Source organism: Dermacentor albipictus, unplaced genomic scaffold (genome assembly GCF_038994185.2).
Source record: "Dermacentor albipictus isolate Rhodes 1998 colony unplaced genomic scaffold, USDA_Dalb.pri_finalv2 scaffold_16, whole genome shotgun sequence".
NCBI lineage: Eukaryota > Metazoa > Arthropoda > Arachnida > Ixodida > Ixodidae > Dermacentor > Dermacentor albipictus.
The window spans coordinates 9,096,561-9,115,433 of record NW_027225570.1 but is presented as its reverse complement, the minus strand read 5'-3'; the positions used below and the strand labels follow the sequence as shown (position 1 = coordinate 9,115,433).

Sequence of the window (18,873 nt, the reverse complement as noted above, 5' to 3'; positions counted from 1 at the left end):
AATATTTTTCTGCGTTCTGTGCAGGAATCGATCTCCATCGTTGCAGAAGACTCCGAGCTCTGGTTACCGCGCCACAGCGCTGCTCGGTCCCCACCCTCTTGGTACCGGAAAAGACGTGGGTGCTCACTGGCTCCATCTTCCTTTCGAACATCAGATCCAAGGAGGCTCTGAGCGCTGTCTGTCGATACATCGCACCCTCCTCCGTCGAAAACTGTGTTCATGATGCCCCGAACAAGGCGATATTGTATGTGTCCCTTAAATTATACATTAGGCCAATCTGTGTGTACACAGAGGATCGTTGTGCCATTGTTTTCAGAAAGCAAAATGGAATGTGTTATACACTCTTTTACAATTATCCATTTTACAATGACGCGGTCACGGTGAAACACACTTTGTCTGTTTGTGTTTATCGAGACTGTATCTAGAGGCTTTCAGAAAGCCGTTCGTGTCTCCGGTTACCGTGCATTTAAATTCGCATAACTATTTATGTAACTGATAGTAGGACTTTTCTCCGTAGTGATGAGACCTCCATCACGTTATGTGCCTGCGGTGAAAGCGTGACTTTCAACAGACTATTTTTTTAGAAATGAGAACGGTGCAACGCGTCTTTTATTTGCTTCGAATTCTCTACAAGTTTGCCAGCGTGTACCAGTGTTATGTGTGGTTTTTCTCCCACAATTTTTGATGCGTTAGGAAGTGAAACACACTGGTTTCTTTTGAGATGTGATGACATCTTTCTGCCTTTTAGGTGCTGAAAATGAGGGCTAACTTATTCCGGATACAGTCCGCAGTTATTATTTAATATTTTGCATATAGTTAGCTTCAGACGACCGGCAAAACCAACAGATCTATGGTCAAGCAATGCTGTGAGCCATAGGACTTACATGTTGGTCTGAATCATTTCTTGAAAAGGAACGCCGACACCTAACTTCGAGACAGAATGTATGTGGTTAGTGTGTTTACTAATTATGTTGTGAAGAAATAATATACAGTTGGCATAGAATACAGCGTATTAAAAGGCAATGTGATTTAGAAATGATTTCGCGAACCAATATGCCTATAAGGCAGGTTCGTTCATTTAACATGAAAGGAGATAAGTATTTTTTCTGGATTGAGTGCAAATTGTGTTCTGTTAGTTATAATACACATTTGGTGCGCTGTATTGGCAGTGCTTAGGAGAATATAACTTGTTCTTGCTTCTACTGTGCAAAGGCAGGCACATATCGTCAGTCAATGTTCTGGAAGTCTTGATAATACCTCTGTAGCTTTGAGTAAGCTGCCGGTTTCTTAACCGATGAACATTTTCTATTTTCGTGAAGTAGTTGTACTTCGATTCAAACCTTGGGATCGAATTCTGCGGTTGGGCAGGCGTTGTAGCCCTAAACGTTGGTCAACGTTTCGTGTCTTATCAACCATGTATAGTCAGTCATTCTAAGGGCATTATTTTACGCAGCTCTTTGTTGCGCCGTAGTCATGAATGTGGCAACTTACTTCTGTGGAAGTCGTGCAAATGTACAATGAAAAAAGTAGCTAAACGTAGCATTATCTAGACAAGGTTGCAATTCATTTCTGAAAGCACTGCTGCAGTTAGTAACGACTACAAACCTCCACAAGCTGCGTTAGCCTTACTTGGTCTTTATTTGCGGCACGTGATCACCTGGTGTGATCATCTCACTGTAATCTCCCTCTCTATGTCTCTCTCTATTTTTTGTCCCTTTTGACCATTCTCTTCGCTGGCCCCTGGCGAATAGTAGCAAGCCACATTTTCTGTTCTTGTTAATCTGCCTGCTTTTCTTATGTTTTTCGTCTCTTTCGCTCTACATGGCCGCCGCAAATGTATGTCGTTTGGTTGTTGATTTTCAACCGTTTTCTCAAACCATCTTTCTCGTCCACTGTGTTTAGGCGTACCCGCTCAGCCTCACCGGAGGAAGAATGCGCCCATCGTGTTTTATATCATCTCGCTGATGAGCTGCCAGGAAGGAAGTCCTTCGGTTACGACACTGTGTAGCTGCACAAAATAGAACTAGTGCGGCAAACAAAAACGCTATTATTCAGTTTGTCTCCATAAATAACTTCGATATTAAATTTACCACTCAGGAATTTGTTCCGAGCATTTCGTCAAATTGTGGCGTCAGATTTAAAGTCACGGTCACTAAAAAATGCAGCTTGGCTTCGCGGTGGTCTGCGGAGCATGTGACATAAGCTAAATGACGTGGCCGAGCTACAGGGGCCTGCGCTGCGCGTGCCAAGGGGCCCTTCGCGCCTGGTCCGTGGAAGGCAAGTCCATCGTTATGCAGCCAAGCATCAGCGAAGCGGACACGTTAGCGCACTCAGTGTGGATGGTTGTGCGCTCGAGCGCCGTCGCACTGTGCGCCCGAGAGGATAGGACCTGAAAAACGGACAGTTAAAAAATGCAGAAATGAAACAAGGAGCATGCAATAATGTGCGCATTTATCGTAATTTTTTTGCGTCTTCTCTCTTGCCAACCATGGTCGAATGGTCTCGTATGCACTGCGCGGCTGTCGTGTTCGATAATAGCGCCTTGCAAGCACAAGCCTTTATTGTTATGATATGCTGTCATGTTACATAAGCATTCATATCACCACACATCAGAATGCATGGTGATATATTGTCAGTACCATACTACGTTGAATTACCTCGGCCTAACTTTATTTCATGCTCACTGCGCTGTCGACTTATGCTGTTGGAAAACCACGAGGGGAAGTTCATTGCAGGTAATTGTCACATAAAACCTTGCCGGACGCGTTAAGGAGTTCAGGTAGGTGCCTTATGCCTTGCAGTTATGTCCGTTAAGGAACAATGACGGTTACGTGTCCTTTTGAGAAGAACTTTGCGAGTTGAAACAATAAAAGGTATCCGAAGAAAACCCACAGACAACTTCCGTTTAAACAGATCAGCTACCTCAGTTACTCTTACAAAGCTGGATAGTTTGTCTATTTTAGTGCATAGATCCAGAATACCGATGATCATCCTTTCTATTGATTATATCCATGGCAAGTACATGGTAGGGGTAGGTTTCGGACTCCTTGCTTAAACATACGCATTATAGTTTTGTATACAATAGAAGAATCTTTTGCAGATCTGGCGTACTTGCCCACTTTCATAAGACAAAAGAACCTATGCCAGATGTGCTGGTTTTACCCTGCATGTCATACATATTTAAATATTCGTTTCATGACGATCAAAGCTATCTGTAAGAGAGCGTGAGAGTTTCATTGAACATTCTCATAATTTCCTGGTTTTCTCCTCGTTTTCTACAAAGCGTCTGTACAAAATGGCTAAGATATTGAGATGCCTGCTGCACTTTGTTGAGTCACTCCCGTGTTGAGTGACATATTCCTTTGCGTGGTAGACAGGTTTTTCTGTAGTGCTGAAATAAGGACAGGTACGAGATGTAATGAATCTGATAAAATACTGAAATAAAAGAGCTCAACAGTCATTCGCATGTGTTGTTCCACTGAGTAATCAGGTGTAGTTTTCGGACTCCTCTTTGCAAATAATGTGTGGTCACATTGGCTGCCCCTTTCCTCCAATATCTAAAAAGAAATCACAGGCTCAATATTAGGACTGGTTTTTTCGAAACGATATCGCCAGCAGCGTCACCAGTATGGCTAAAAACACGAGCATTCCTTTTTCATTGGGTTCACTAACACAAATTATTAGGAAAAACAAAATAAATTTCTTTTTCTGTACGGATTTCATGCCCTTTCAATAACGGATGCTAACCAGTTTCACATGGACGTCAAGTTTTCCGCACACAATTGGAAGCGAAGCACATTTGTAGCTACTTACACAGAGGCACCGGAAATGAAATAATTGCCGTCACAGTGTGCTATCAAATACGAACCATCTTACTATACTTTTTCATTCATGTTTCTCATGCTTGTACACTGTTCTACAACGCGAAAGTACGCTGCACTTCGCAAATGCCTGCATTTAACGGGTGCCGGGTATTCTTTGAAGAGCAACGTAACAGCGGTGTAGAATTACAAATTTGCATGCCGGAAACATAGGGCGAGAAATTACGCAGCATTGCTCAAAACTTTCATTACATTGTTTCCGCATTACAATTTTGGCAACCTGAGCAATATGCTTAGAAGCTCCTTAGATGATGCCACGGAGTATTTTTTTTTACTAAAATTGTATAATGAAATTTACATCTATTTGTATTCAAAATTTTGTTTTGAATTAAGCCTCGTTTAGAGGTTCGGTTTTTGGCGGCCTGTAACCCCTTGACAAATGCAGCAAGTATCACCTTACGCATGTTTAACTTCCATGGTAGCAAAAGTTTATCTTTTCATTGTAATCAGTCTACTTTCATATTTCATTTTTGTAAAAAACCGTCACATGCTTTGTGAAAATTCAACATTATTTGTTTTCGCAAACAATGTTACTCTTGACGGTCAGATTAGTAAAAGCAATAAAGTGTATTTTTATACTATAGCGACTGGGTTTTCCACATTGTATAAATATTTCATGTTTCCATTACACTGGAAGTTTTTCCAAGCGTTGTCGCCACGTACTTGTTTTGATAAATGCTTGCTCATCAGAGATTGTGAATGGCCAGTATCATCTTGTTCTCAAAATAATAAAAAAATATTTTTACTGTGCGTTCTATGTTGACTCTCAGTTCCTTGCATGTAAATATTTGCATGAGAATGTGCTGTTCGACTAAAATTAGCGTTTCCTATACATGGTAATAGTTAAGATAAACTATTCGACAACTATTTCCTTCATCAAAGCAGGCTATTTAACTATTTAATCGTTGGTTTAAGTACATACCGTCATTTTATCTGGACCAAATAAGTTGGATAGAGGAAGCCTCATGCCTTCAAGCGGAATAAAAAATATGCACGGGAAATTTGGGGCGCTGACGTGATCAACAGCTAAGGAAACAAGAAAAAACGATCTCGTAGCATGTAACGCACATTTTAAATTATGCAGATCCAACGCACATTTGAAAGCTATGTCAAGAGGTTAAATAAGTGCTGTAAACAAGTGTTGCTAACGATGTATTTCGACAGCGTTCACAGTGCACCTAACAAGGGAAGAAAAGGGAAGGCAGAATGAAATAGCTGTGACTTCCAACTGATTTTATTTCCAGGAATAATTCAATATCAACAACTGAATACCAGCCAAGGAAGAGCTACTGAACATCAACACTCGTGTTTCAAGCACACGTGCCCATTAACTGCCATGAAAGCCGGCAAGTAATGAAATTCCTGTTTTCGACGTTGCAACGGAGGGTGCACTAACACCCATGACACCGAGCCTATATTTTGTTTCAGCCTGGACAATTTCACGAATAAATTGGGTCCTATGCTTTGTAACATACATGCCCAAACGACCTTGCGCAGCATTATAAGCGTTATTGTGATGCTCTAGCAGACGGTAGTTAGGGCATCTGCCAGTCTGCTTGACTTACTTACATTGACTTATTATTGTACATGTCACTGGGTTCGCATACCCGACTGCCACTTCGCAGGGGATGAACGTGACCCGTGCTTCAATGAGCAGGCGCCTGGTGTGGCAAAAATGGACCCGCTGTCGTGCACGCATGGGCTTGTTGGGGAATGTGCTCTCGCGCACACAGAGTGACATGGCGTACGTGCCAGTCGCACAAAGACAGCCAGCTTGAGTGGGCGCGAAATAAGTGCCGGTGTGGTCTATTTTTGATGCGACATCATCACGTACGGGCCTTGAGCCGGCGTGTGTAGCGGCGCCTGCGACGCCGCGTTACGTGCACGCCTCGACGGAGCAGAGGTTCGCCGGCACAGCAGCCGTTGCATGGGGGGGACACGCCCCTCCTGCTCTTGCTGTGTTGCCAGCGCGTTCCTTGGCTCCAGCCTGCTTTCTAACTTCGCCTCGGTAATAGCTAGGAAGCAATTATTGTATAAAAACAGAATAAATTCACTTGAGAAAACCAGTGAGCAAATTGAGACGCAAACACGACAGAAAAAGCAGACGCCTCAACGCTGGACTAGCAAGTGACATATATTTGAAAACACCGATTAATCCTCGAATATCAAAACCACCGACGCATGCGCATTGCACTTAGCAAAGTACAGATTCTTTAAATTGATTAATGGTGTCATAACTACCGCATCTTTAAATTCAGCCTTTTAGAAAAGCTATCGCTCAAAGAGATAGAAGGAACACCGATGAGTTTTCCTTCCTCTTGTGCACTGATATAAAATGCGTCTAGTATTTCTGTTTCGGTTTTTGTCCTGCCCTTGCCATGAATCGTCGCATTTTCAAAAAGTTGTGTACAGTCACGCTGACAGTGACGAAATGAAAAGCCATGGTGGCCAGTTCCTTGAGAACTGCTCAACGCACAACGCTCATGCATCCGGTCATTGACGCGTCGACCTGTTTGGCGAATACAGAGATGACCACACTTAAACGGGATTTTGTAGATAACGCGTGTCGCACACTTAACGTATCTATTCGCGTGCTTGTTTTGCAGTCTTCCTTCTTCTTTCCACCATTTTCAGTGCACGTGCACTGTTCTGACAGCTTACACGGAGCGGAAAACTAATTGTACAACATGTCACCCAGCGACTTCCTTGGCATTGTGCGACACATTATGAATATAAGGCATCACATGAACTTTTTTGTTTCTTTGTTTCTGTAATACTTTCGGTCAACTTTGTTTTGCCTTTTAAGCTTTACACGTAAGCTCTCAGCTACCGCCTTCAGCACTTGTGCAGAGAAACGAGCTGCATTCATAATTGCAACAGCGCGATCAAAACGACAACGGAGTGAAAGGACACGGGACGAGCGCTGACGCAAAGTTTACTGAAACACACATCAGGCATATCAGCGACACAGGCGATCACATGCTCAATCGATGAATGCACCGCCAGGCCACGTGGATACAGGGCATCTGTTACCGCATCGAGCTATCTAGGTAAATTAATTCCTGCTGAGAAATTCCTGAGAATTCCTGCTGCTCGTTTTGATCGTGGTGTTACCCTTATTAATGTATACCAACTCGCCCAACTTTTTTCAACTTAAACCCGCTGCAGCTAGCCTCTGAATTTGGCGGTCAAGGCTTTACCGGGAAGCGTGACAACAGCTTTTCTGCAGCGCACATCGGCAATACAAAGTGGCTATACTTCCTTTAACCAACATAGAATGTCTTTACTAAACGGAAGCAAAGCCTTCTCAGTTCTAGGTAAGCTAATCCAGCAAACGTGGATGTCATCGCAAACAGTTATTGTTACGTCTAAAAAGCTAACACATTTTTCCTTAGGAAGTTCGAAGGTAAAATTCAAAGTGTCAGACCGCCCTTTGAAGTCCGTTAAGATATCTTCTGCCACAGCTTTCACACAGTGAGGTGGCAATAACCTTAAAAATATTTAAACATCGTCTACATATCGGAACGCCCGTAGCACTCTATCGTCGTCAGTTGGTAATTGCGCAACACAGGCGCCACGGAGGAACCTAGTTGTTTCATTTCTGGATAAAGTGGCGATCTCTAAACAGAACTATAGTCCAAGATAAATACATAGTTAGCAACTGAAGAAACGCTCCGACGTTGATACCACACTCATACTCGACGCGGGAGAGACCCGCGCCGAGTAACAGCGACTTCGTAGATGACGTAGGCCCTCTTTGGGGCGCGCGAGCGCCCAACTGCAGGTACAAATAGTGTTGGCTCCAATCCAATCCAGTCAGATTTGACCACACCGGTTCCATCAATCAATTCTGGAAAAGCAATGAACAATTCGCCGTGGGGCACTGATAGTGTACCTCTTCAATGTCAATTGACACAGCACTGGTTGCGCCCGGCAGTCCTTCTTGTAGAACTGCAACCAAGTCCATCAAGCTGCGAGATTAAAACGGGTCACGCGCATTCGAGAAGTTGAGCTTGTTTTGTAGGTATTGACCGAGTACCTTCTGCCATGATCTATCTTCGGTCACTATCACTCTGAGCGGGCAGATCATTTTATGTATCTTTGCGGTGAAAAACAATTTCAATCCTATTGCATCATTTCTCTTCGCATCTTTAGCGAGGTTCCCCAAGGTCTATATGGGTCTTAATTGGCCAAACAGGCCCATGCGTCTATGACCGGATGCGGGAGCATAGTGCGTTGACCAGTTCTCAAGGAGCTGGTTACCTGGCATTTCATTGTTGTGAGCGTTGTCAGCGTGACTGTGCACCACTTTTTAAAAATGTGACGATTCATGGCAAGGGCAGGACAAAAACTGAAACAGAAATACTAGACGCATTTTATATCAGTGTACAAGAGGAAGGAAAATGCATCAGTGCTCCTTCTATTTCTCTGAGCGATAAAGAGATAGCTGTTTTAAAAGGCTGAATTTAAAGATGTGGTAGTTAGGGTAACATGGTGCGTTCATGAACTTAAAGAACTTGTACCTTGCTAAGAGCATTGCGCATGCGGCGCTGGTTTTTATGTTCGAGGGTTGATCCATGTTTTCAAATATATGTCAGTTGCTAGTCCAGCGTTGAGATTTCTCTTCTTTCTGTCGTGTTGACGTCTGAATTTTATCGCAGGTTTTCTCGAGTGTCCGCATGAAGCAACTGGCCCAGCAAGCAGCAGTTCTACTGAATAAATTCGAAAGGAAAAAAGGGTTGGCGGCAGTGGGTTTCCATTCTGCGACCCCATGGTCAGAATCCGAGTGCCTCGACTGAACCAGCGCGTCCTAGATAGCAGGCCTGTGCACTGTCCTTTACGACATCATGCTACTTAGACCCGAATTGCCACTGCGAAGCCCGGCGTAACAACAGCGATGACGTCAATATCACTGCGGCTTAGTAGCATGGGGCCACGAATCGAAGTGCGCCGGTCTTGTGTTGTCTAGGGGGCGTTGGCCAAGCGTCTCAACGCGCTCGCTCGCGCGCGAGGAGTTCACAACTCGAGGGATCGCTCAGTGGCATCGAATTGGGCATTAATGCTTCCGCATTCACAACTCTTAAGAAGTGCGTTGATGATCTCGGATTTCTTTTTATTGCCTGCCACGCGGGTCTCACTTTAAGAATGCATCCGCACGCCTGACAGGCACACTTAAGTTACGTGCAATCCTAAAACCACCTATATGGCTGACGAGGCCAAATTAAAATTTAGCATGCGGAACAGCATTTCCACTTTAGGCATCTTGTCTGGTGCGCAAGCATGCGCCCTGTAAGGAACCGTGACAAGGATTCGTCGGCAGCACAGGCGGTGCGTGCGGCCGATCCAACTTGTGGGCGGCCGCTTGATCATTTCGTTCCCTCGGTGAGCGAGCTGCTCGGCAAAGCAGCAGCAGCCGCGCTCAGCAATGTCCGGGAGAGTTCGCTCAACGAGGCTTAGCTCGAAATAAACAGGACGAAAACAATAGAGGAAATGGAGCAACGTGAAACGGCAATGTTGACGTTCTACACAAGAGACAACAAACCGGAAAGAAAAAAAAGAAAAGAGGCGAAACGCTTAAACATTTTTCTATGATATTCTGGAGTTTTACAGCCCGCAACCACGGCGGGATGGGAGAGACACGCGAGAGTGGGGGACTCACCCGGGCCATCTGGAGTTCCTTGACGTGCATCTAAACCACACACGAGCCGCATTCTTCCATTTCGCCCTAACCGAAATTGAATCCGCAACTTCGAGCTCTCAGAAACGCAGTGCCGGGATCAATTAGGAAGACGATAAAATTGAACAATCTTTCAGAATCAGCGCCAAATTTACACCGAAGCTGTTTTCTTCGAGAAGATGCGTTGAATTTTTTCGCTGCCGCCCGGTAATTAAACCACATGCCTCGAAACATTATATATGATGCAGCAGTTTACAATGTTGCCCGCGTTCAGCACTCGCGAAAACTTGTATAATAAAGTTGTGATAAATACTTTACGCATCACGCATCTTTACCTTCGCGTGCACATCAGTCATGGCGTTGCCCACATTTTCAGAAAAATGAGGGATCGGTGACGGCTGTACTCTTCCCAGGACAGCGTGCTAAATTTTGCGCAGTAGTTGAACCACAAACTAGAAATCTTGCTTGCACATGACCCATAATTTGGTCCCCCTTTCTACAAAGTAGAAAAAGGTGGCTCGTGTATTTGAGCGTTCACGTCTCGCTTAACGCCATGAACATCGACAAATATTGAGGATTCAGTAATTATTTGCAGCCATCATAATTAATTAAGTTGTAAGTGCAATAATTTCTGGCATCACCTTTAACACTGCTCCTATTTTTACAATATGCCAATTCGGTGTCAGGAACATTACTTTCAGGACACCCGGAAATATGTGGATAACGGCCGCAAACGGTTTCGAGCAATTGTTTGATAATGTGTTGTTCCTGAGGCAGCGATTTATTTACATGCATTAAAAATGGGATGCAGACAGCCGATAATATTCCCCATGTTTTCAATGCATTTCATCTCGACGGAGGGGGAACTGACAGGGGTTAATCCCTTCTTCACAGGACCCTCCGCATAGGAAAACTGCCGGACCAGTTTATTCTCTTTCTCTCGGTGACAATATTCTTCGCCCAGAATAGCGGGCTCAATTTTGCGCCGTTCGCAAAACCAGTTCATAAATATAGGTAGTGTAAAAACAGCGCCATAACGTACTTAAACACTTGACTCGATGACACAATAAATGCGTCTCTCAAGTGTTAGCCAGGGCGCACTGCTTGCCAGTTGACACTGCAAGGTGTAAATGAAAAAAAAAATTTACCGCGTCAAACGAACTGCAACAATAAATATGACTGCTCAATCTATCCGAAAAAAATACTTAATTCAAAGCGTTATTGCACCGGCGGAGGCTTTTCATGTTCGGGACATGACAGCATGCATGTCATGTTTGTTGGGCAAGCCCTAAAGGGGTAGCATCTGAGAACTGACAGGGGGCATTCAGGGAGGAGCATAATATTTTCTCGCATAATGCGCACTTCCCCTACGTCGGCCATGAAAAGCCTTTATCGCACCGTCGAAAATTGCTGCAGTGACTGCCATCTGTTTGCTTCACTCGGTGATAATGACATCGCACGGCAGCCAAAGCACAACCGGCAATATTTCCGTCATTTTGGGAGGTTTGCGAGTTGCACGTGGCCAGCTAACGTCGGCATTCTTTTTCTTCCGGTCACTTTGCCATGGGTCGATATGGAAGCTACACGGCTGGTTTCGAGCTCAAGGCTGACCACAACAGCGATGCAGAAAGTGGTGACGCAGCTAGTAATCAAGTAGAGATAAGCAATGTCAGAATTGACACTGGCTCTGAATTTCCGTGAATAATCTACTTGTTTCGTAAGTCTTGGTCCCATATAGTGACTGTTAATAAAGGCCCTCTCCAGTTCCTGCTTGTGTAGAACTTGTGCTATTATTACAAAGATCAGTGCCGTTTGGAAGTAACCGTATTTAGCTTTCAGGTGGTCGCGTGAGTACTCTGATTCGCATCAACTTCGTTTTTCTATTTAGCACCGACATGTTTAAACATTTTGCGCCCTTCGCACTTTCACAATCCAAGGAGCCTACTTTTCACCATCAAATCGCCTAAACTGTGAGCACTAACGGGAAATTGTGACGGCTCAACAGCCGTGGGCGATCACTGTAGGTGCCATTGCGCACCAATATCGCTGGGGTAGCTCCAAGTTTAACTCGAGGGGCGGAACGTTGGTGACAATTGCGCCTGAACGAGAACTTTCTTGGTTAAACGATGGAAGCCCCCCCCCCCCCCCCCCATCTGCAAGGAACAGCGTATAGTAGCGTATAGTAGTTGCCTTAACATCACTTTTGTGTCGCGCTCCTTTTACAGAAGGGTTCAATGGCTCACGGAGTTGGAAACGCGGGGTTGTTACCACCAGTGGCAAAGCCAGGGGGGTGGGAGGTGTTTATGGAGCGTCAGCTACCCCCCCCCCCCCCCCCCCGCGCGCCCCGACATTTTTTCCTGCTGTCATGCACCACCACCCAAAGGAACCCTCGGTGCCGGAAACCATTCTGGATTTTTTCTTGAATGGCTTTTACGCGCTAGAAAAAAACATTTCAGCGCGAACATTCCGAACACAGGGTGGATTTTGCTGCAACGGCCATACACCCGGAGTCAAAAAACGCAAGCAGCCCCTTCGGAGCACTAAGTTTCAAGAGCTTTTTGATTGCTAATGGGCTCGTCGCGGCCTCTCGCGGAGGCCGCGTAATCTACGGAGCGCATGGATTTCAAAACGTTATGGGTATAAAGTACTCATAAACTTTTGATGCAAAAGGTGCCATGACATTTCCAAAGTCGTGCTTTAGATTTCCCATTCCGCAACATTGTGGAGTTAATGTTGTTATAAACATTCGACCCCAGAGGTGCATCAACTTTTTTAAAGTCCTACATCGCACCATGCAGACAAGCCAAATCAATGCACCATCAGACAAGTTGACAAAGCACGCAGCGAGGTCCGATGACACGAAGCCTTGTGGTGGTTCATTTGTGCCATCATGTCACAGAAAAGGATATCAACATTTCACCTGCGCCAAAGCAACCCTGCCACGACACTAATGCCAGCAAAGGTAACTACGTTCTTATTTATTTACTACTTTGACTTTTATTCGCGAGGACACATTGAGGCTCTTCAATTTTCTTGTTCTCGATACCCGCGGGCTGCCAGGGCCCACCAGAGTGCACACGTTTTTTCGAGTTGCTCCGACCACCGCGCGGCGCTCTTCGGTGCGCGTTCGTTTTCGTCTGGCCGAGTAGATTTTCGCCTGGCAGAGTTTTGCACGCTTTCTGTATAGCATACGAGTAAAAGAAACAATGGTCATTCGCCGCCATGGCTGTGGGGACTCGACGGATCGCAACGCGTTCGCTTAAGCGCAACCTTTCCCTAAAGTCTTGTCTCGCCGTTGTAGGATACCTAGCAGTATGTGTATGGTTCTGTCTGTACCAAGCTTCTCGATACTATGTTTTCTTCAATATTCCTTCAGTAGCCACATTATATAGGTGCCCAAAGTAGGCAATCGATTGCGGCCAACGTGCTTTCCTTTGCATTTTTGTTATTTTATTGCTCCGGCCCGACAAAAAAAAGAAGATTGTTGAGGCGCAGCGAACTGAAGAATAGTGGAAGTTTGATTTCGTCACTTCGTCTTTTTTTGCTGAAAGTAATAGGCCACGGGAGGACTCAGTTGCCGGATACTCTTACCATATTATTGCGATAGCAATTATGTGAACATTCCAGACGCATTCCTGCCGTCGCCGTCGCACTCATGTTCCGTGTAGAGTCCAAGGAACACCAAGGAAAATGCGACCGCGCGTCGCATGCTGCATGTGCGAATGAAAGCTAGGAGGATGGCATGGGTGAGTCGACGATAGTGGCTACGCTTCTTGGGTGAGCAAGGTTAGAAAATCTGGGAGGAAGCGCGCCGCCTTTCGTCGCGCGCGATACATGGGGGGGGGGGGGGGTTGTGGAAGGAGGGGAGATGGTCCTTAGTATTGCTTTATCTGTGAATGTGTGATTGCTGACCGTGTGTATTTGCCTTGTTTGACGCATTATACGCAGTGGTGTTCCTTAACTATTTAGGTTTATAGGAGATTTAGACGTATATTAAATATCTTGCTACGAGGTTTTCTGTATGCTTGCATAGAAGTTTGTTTCCAGTGGCAGTTATTTGCGCTTTACCAAGCTGTATCTTCACATTTGTATATTCCATCGTATCTTCACATTTCTAATGTACGAGGGCGAGTCAAATGAAATTGAGCCGACCCACCCTTCGCAATAATGGTTCGGTTCATTATCTGCGAGGAATGCGCGTAGCACACAAGTGGCGTGCAGGTGTGGGAATAAATGTTCTTTATTGCTGTTATACACTGCATGCATTGAACATGGTTGTGTGACATAAAGGACGCTCCAAAAGTTGAAGAGCGGGGTGTCGTGATGCTTTTGACAGCTGAAGGTCTTTCACAAAAAGAACTTAGTCGCCGTATGGCTTCCGTATACGTCAAACATTACATTTCATTGGCCACTGTGAAGCGGTGGAGCAAACGGTTCAGATAAAGACGTGAAAATTGCAAAGACGATCCAAGACCGGGCCTAAGCCACCGTGCAATCACCCCCACACAATTTCAAAGGTTGATGAGTTGATTAGACAAGAACGGAAGACGCGCATCGATGAACTGGTAGAGCGTGTGAACATCAGCCATGGTTCGGTTCACACCATAATCCGCGTCTTTCATGGCGCGACGGCACGTGCCCCTTGCCCTAGCGGATTAGTGGCGAAACGTTTTGGAAGGTTAGAACGTTGAAACCAAGAAAAAGCAATGAGCGTGGGCAGGACATGTAATGAGGAGGGAAGATAACCGATGGTCATTAAGGGTTACGGACTGGATCCCAAGGGAAGGGAAGCGTAGCAGGAGGCGGCAGAAAGTTAGGTGGGCGGATGCGATTAAGAAGTTTGCAGGGATGACATGGCCACAATTAGTACATGACCGCCGCTGTTGGAGAAGTATGGAAGAGGCCTTTGCCGTGCAGTGGGCGTAACCAGGCTGATGATAATGATGTTTTGGAAGGGTCACGCGCGTGGGCGCGCGCTGGGAAGTCCGCCGAAAAAAAAGAAAGCGCTCGGATGCGCGCTGCTTCAATCACTTGAGCCGTGCCCCGCGTTGAAACCATACTGGTAGCTCGACGTCGGTGCGGTGCCAAAAACGTGCGTAGCGTAAGACTGCAACTCCACGTTAAAAGAGAAAGCGGCCAGGGTATCGTCCGAGTTGTGCGGACTGCACCGTGAGCGAGGTAGTTGTCGCCTTTCATGAATGGCTCACTAATTCGACAAAAAGAAAATGGCTGTGGCTTAGCTAAGGTTAAGCCCAGGATGCGAAGCATACTAGCCTTTATTTTAGTTCTTGAACCACTGTTTAGCCTGGTGAATTGCTGTTGCTTGGCTATATTTGGTTCGGCTAAACGAAGAAACAACTCATGCGTTACTCTTCTTCGCCTTCAAGAGTGGAACGCGACAGCGTTCCTGTCGACCCGCCAAGGGTTGTAAGAAAATGGGCTACGACGCAGCGACTACGCGCCCCGCATTGGACGCGGTGAGCGTCGAGCAACGCAGCGTTCGGCGCGGCAACGAAATGTGCGCCTGAGCAAGCGACGCACGCCTGAGCCTTAGAAACAACTCGTATCTAAGGCAACACCGCATTCACTAGAGGCGCTTTTGTACCGCTTTGAAGCATCGTACTCGTGGCTCAGTGCTAGCCTCTCCGTCTCACACTGCGGAGACCCTGGTTCGATTCCCACTCAGCCCATCTTGCATGAGTTGAGCCAAAGCCACCTAGAAAATCAGTCTCTGTAGCACGCCGCAACCTTCGCTTCTCATTCCAACGAGCAGCTCTGACTCCAGGAGGCATCTCACCTCGTGAGTGTCTAGCAGAGGCAAGCGCAGCTGCTTATATACCGCCGCGACGGCGCGAGTAGGAGCCTCGTTTCTCCTCTGTCGTGACGTCACGGTGTCACGTGGTATTGAAGGCGACACCGCCGCGCCTGAGCAGCTGGGTAGAGCTCTCGTAATATGCTTCGCATAAAAAACCGTGCGTTACACTTGGGTGACACTTAAGTACATCACGTTGCTGACGAAGTCTTCTTGCAGCGGCGGTCCTCACTTGCTGGTGGTAGCGCGTTCCTGTCTGCACGTAGTCGTAAGGTGGTGCCACACTGGGCGATACGAGACCGACAAGACGCTCACTCCAATGATAAACTGACTATTGTGCGTCACTGAAACCTTTCTATCATACCAGGTCGTCAACGACGCAACCGACGAGCGCGAGTTGTGCCGCGACAGGCGTTCTTGTCGAAGGCACCGGCAAAATCAGCGTGCCGACCATCGTTCGACCGAACCGCGCGCGATCTGCCGTTGAACAGACAACACAATAGCGACAGCGTCTTCGCTTGTATATATAATTAATCGTGCTCAAAATCAGTCAAGCACACCTACCAAGTTGAAATGCACAAGCTTTAACCCTCTCAAGCCGTGCTCACGAAGTTTGAGCCAATGTTGATCCTGTTCAGCAAAGATTAAGCTGGCGCCGTCGAGTTCGTGCACTGGCTACCGGCGCAACTGAACTGAAATGTTAGCAGTTAGGTATAACGAAACTGTTCTTATAGTTCATTTCTGGGCTTAGGGATTTGAAATCAGCTACAATTCACTTCGCACGGCGCGTACACAATAAGCGGTTAGCGGCGACACAGCGCTGTGCCAACATATTACCTGTCATAGTACCTGAAGTCCGCATTCGCTACGTATATGAGTGGGTCTCTATGTATTGCTTCGCCGACACATTTCTCAATTTCAGAGATGCACCGTTTACCTCTGTGTCAAGCGGCAAACAAGAGACGGTGTATTCGTTACGCTGGAACCACATGGGGCGTTTTTCGTTCGCGAAAAACGCGACGCGCGGCAAACGGCCGCGTTGCCTCCGACCCGTGAGCACCCGTACGAAAAAAAAGAAGTGGCGCTTACGCGCCGCGTTTTTCGGGTTGTCAGACAACATAAATCTCAACGACATGCATTGTCTCTGTTACCGCATATTGCCGCGACGCCATCAGCGCCCAACCACGTTGACGAAAAAGACGACTACTCCATCTGTGCAAGCGAGGCGCTAGAGAAGAAGAATCCTGGACTGAGCGCTTGCCCTAACTCTCTCGAATAAATACCGCTCTCCTTTCTTGTCTCCAGTGAGCCGTGACACTGGTGGAGGTGCTGGGTATCGCATCATCACCTAATGATAGGGACGACTCCTGCGAGTAGCCCTGCATCCAGCCCTTCAAGACATCATCCACGCGTCGAGACACCTGTGCACCGCGCAAGCCGCCGCCTGCAAGGTCTGTGCCCGGAATTCGGCCCCTTCCAAGGAACGTTGTCAGCGACTTCACCGACTCAGGAAATGGCGCTTGCAAGTCCTACACAGGTGACTGTTCAAAACAATCTAGTCCCCACTAGCTTCCACGGTGACACGTATGAAGACGCCGAAGACTGGCTGGACCAGTACGAACGCGTAGCTAAGGTCAATCAGTGGCGTCCGGACCAGAAGCTTTCCAATGTGTACTTCGCTCTTGAAGGTAGCGCAAGGACGTGGTTCCAAAACCGCGAGGCACATTTGACAACGTGGGACGAATTTTGCCGTCGGCTACTTGACACCTTCGGAAGCACTGATCGCCGAGATAATGCACAACGCCTTCTCGAGTTGCGCATTCAGAAGCCAAACGAAAGTGTTTCGATGTTTGCCGAGGACATGTCTCGTTTGTTTCGCCGCGCGGATCCCAACATGCCTGATTCCAAGAAGCTGAGCCATCTCATGCGCGGCGTCAAAGAACAGCTATTCGCTGGTCTCGTGCGTAACCCGCCTACAACTGTAGAAGAGTTAATTAAGGAAGCCACAGCAATCGAGCGGGCGCTGCAGTAGCGTTGCCGGCAATACGTACGCCTGACTAACGATGCGCCTGCAGGAGCCGCAGTATTGACAGCGACAGACGAGACCTCGCTCCGTGAACTAATAAGAGACATTGTGCGCGAGGAGATCGCGAAGCAAACTGCGACACCGAAGGAGTTCACTGTTGCTTCGGTCGCTGAAGTTATCCGCCAAGAAATCCGGCAAGCATTTGCATCACCTGAGCCACTCCCTCAACCGTGTCCCGAGCCACGCTTAGAGCCGCGCGCATACAGCTACGCGGACGCTGTTCGACGCCCTCTTTCTACCGGGCCAGTACACCAGTACCACCAGCGGCCACCTATTGCTGCCTGGATACAGAGGGAGCATTTCAGGCGACCCCAGCTTCGAAGGACCGATGTATGGCGCACTGCTGATCGCCGACCATTGTGTTTTCAATGTGGCGAACCAGGGCACATTTATCGTTTTTGCCCTCATCGCCAGGGTGGCATCCAGGAAATGCCACCTGCCACTCCACGACAGTTTCCTGAGAGACATCGACGCTTCGACGACAGTGTCACTCGGGAACAAGGCAGCTCAGCTAATCTCCGGTCGCGCTCGCCGTCTCCGTTGCGTTATTCTTCGCCGAACCGTCGCAGTTTCGCCGACGTGGTAAGAGGCCGCTCTCCAAGCCCACGGCGGGGAAACTGAAATCGGCGACCTCCGTGGGGAAGGTTGCAAGTCGTCGAACCGCCGAAAGTCCCCCAACATTACAGAGAAACGAGCAGAGCAGCCCGGAGAATCGGAACGCCGACGAATTTGTGAGTTCCGACCTACTTTTAACGATTGATGGGCACGACGTGACAGCTTTAGTTGATACTGGCGCAGACTTTTCGATAATGATTGAGCAGTTGGCAGACCGGCTTAAGAAAGTCAAAATGCAATGGACGGGCCCTTATATTCGAAATGCCGGGGGCCAGATAATGACACCTACAGGAAAATGTACTGCACGACTCCAGATAGGAAATACAGCTTTTGTCGCCACTTTTATGATCTTAAAAGAGTGCTGCAGATCACTCATCCTTGGAATGGACTTCTTGAGGGAGTACGGTGCCGTCGTTAACATACGGGATGGCGAGATAACCTTGTCAACTAGTACAGAGACGAGCCACGACGAAGAGCGCCAACGTACATCGTTACGTGTCGCCGACGACGACGTCTGCATACCACCACTATCATGCAGTCTTGTCTCCGTCAGTTGCGGAGAACAGTTTGACAAGGACGGCGTAGCCGAACAACTAACTGCACTTCTGTTCCATCAAGGTGTTGCCATCGCTCGCGGTATTGTAAGCTTAATCGGTGGTCGCACAGAGATACTTCTGACAAATTTTACCAATGAACGCCGGCACATCAGTAAAGGCACCGCTGTGGCATACTTTGATGAAATTGACCACGTTCAACACTGCTTTGCTGTGAAAGAAGAATCGACCACCGATACGATGCCACA

At 47.1% G+C, this 18,873-nt stretch overlaps 1 protein-coding gene across 2 annotated transcripts in view; it reads left to right on the top strand.

The window, feature by feature from the left end:
* The window catches only part of LOC135901685 (achaete-scute homolog 2-like), a 67,344-nt gene extending 62,713 nt beyond the window's left edge, over positions 1–4,631 (top strand). For both annotated transcript variants that reach the window (XR_010564222.1, XM_065431530.1), the window contains exon 2: positions 25–4,631. The gene's annotated coding sequence lies outside the window, so the exon portion shown is untranslated. The remainder of the gene's footprint in view (positions 1–24) is intronic.
* Positions 4,632–18,873: the final 14,242 nt, after the last annotated feature.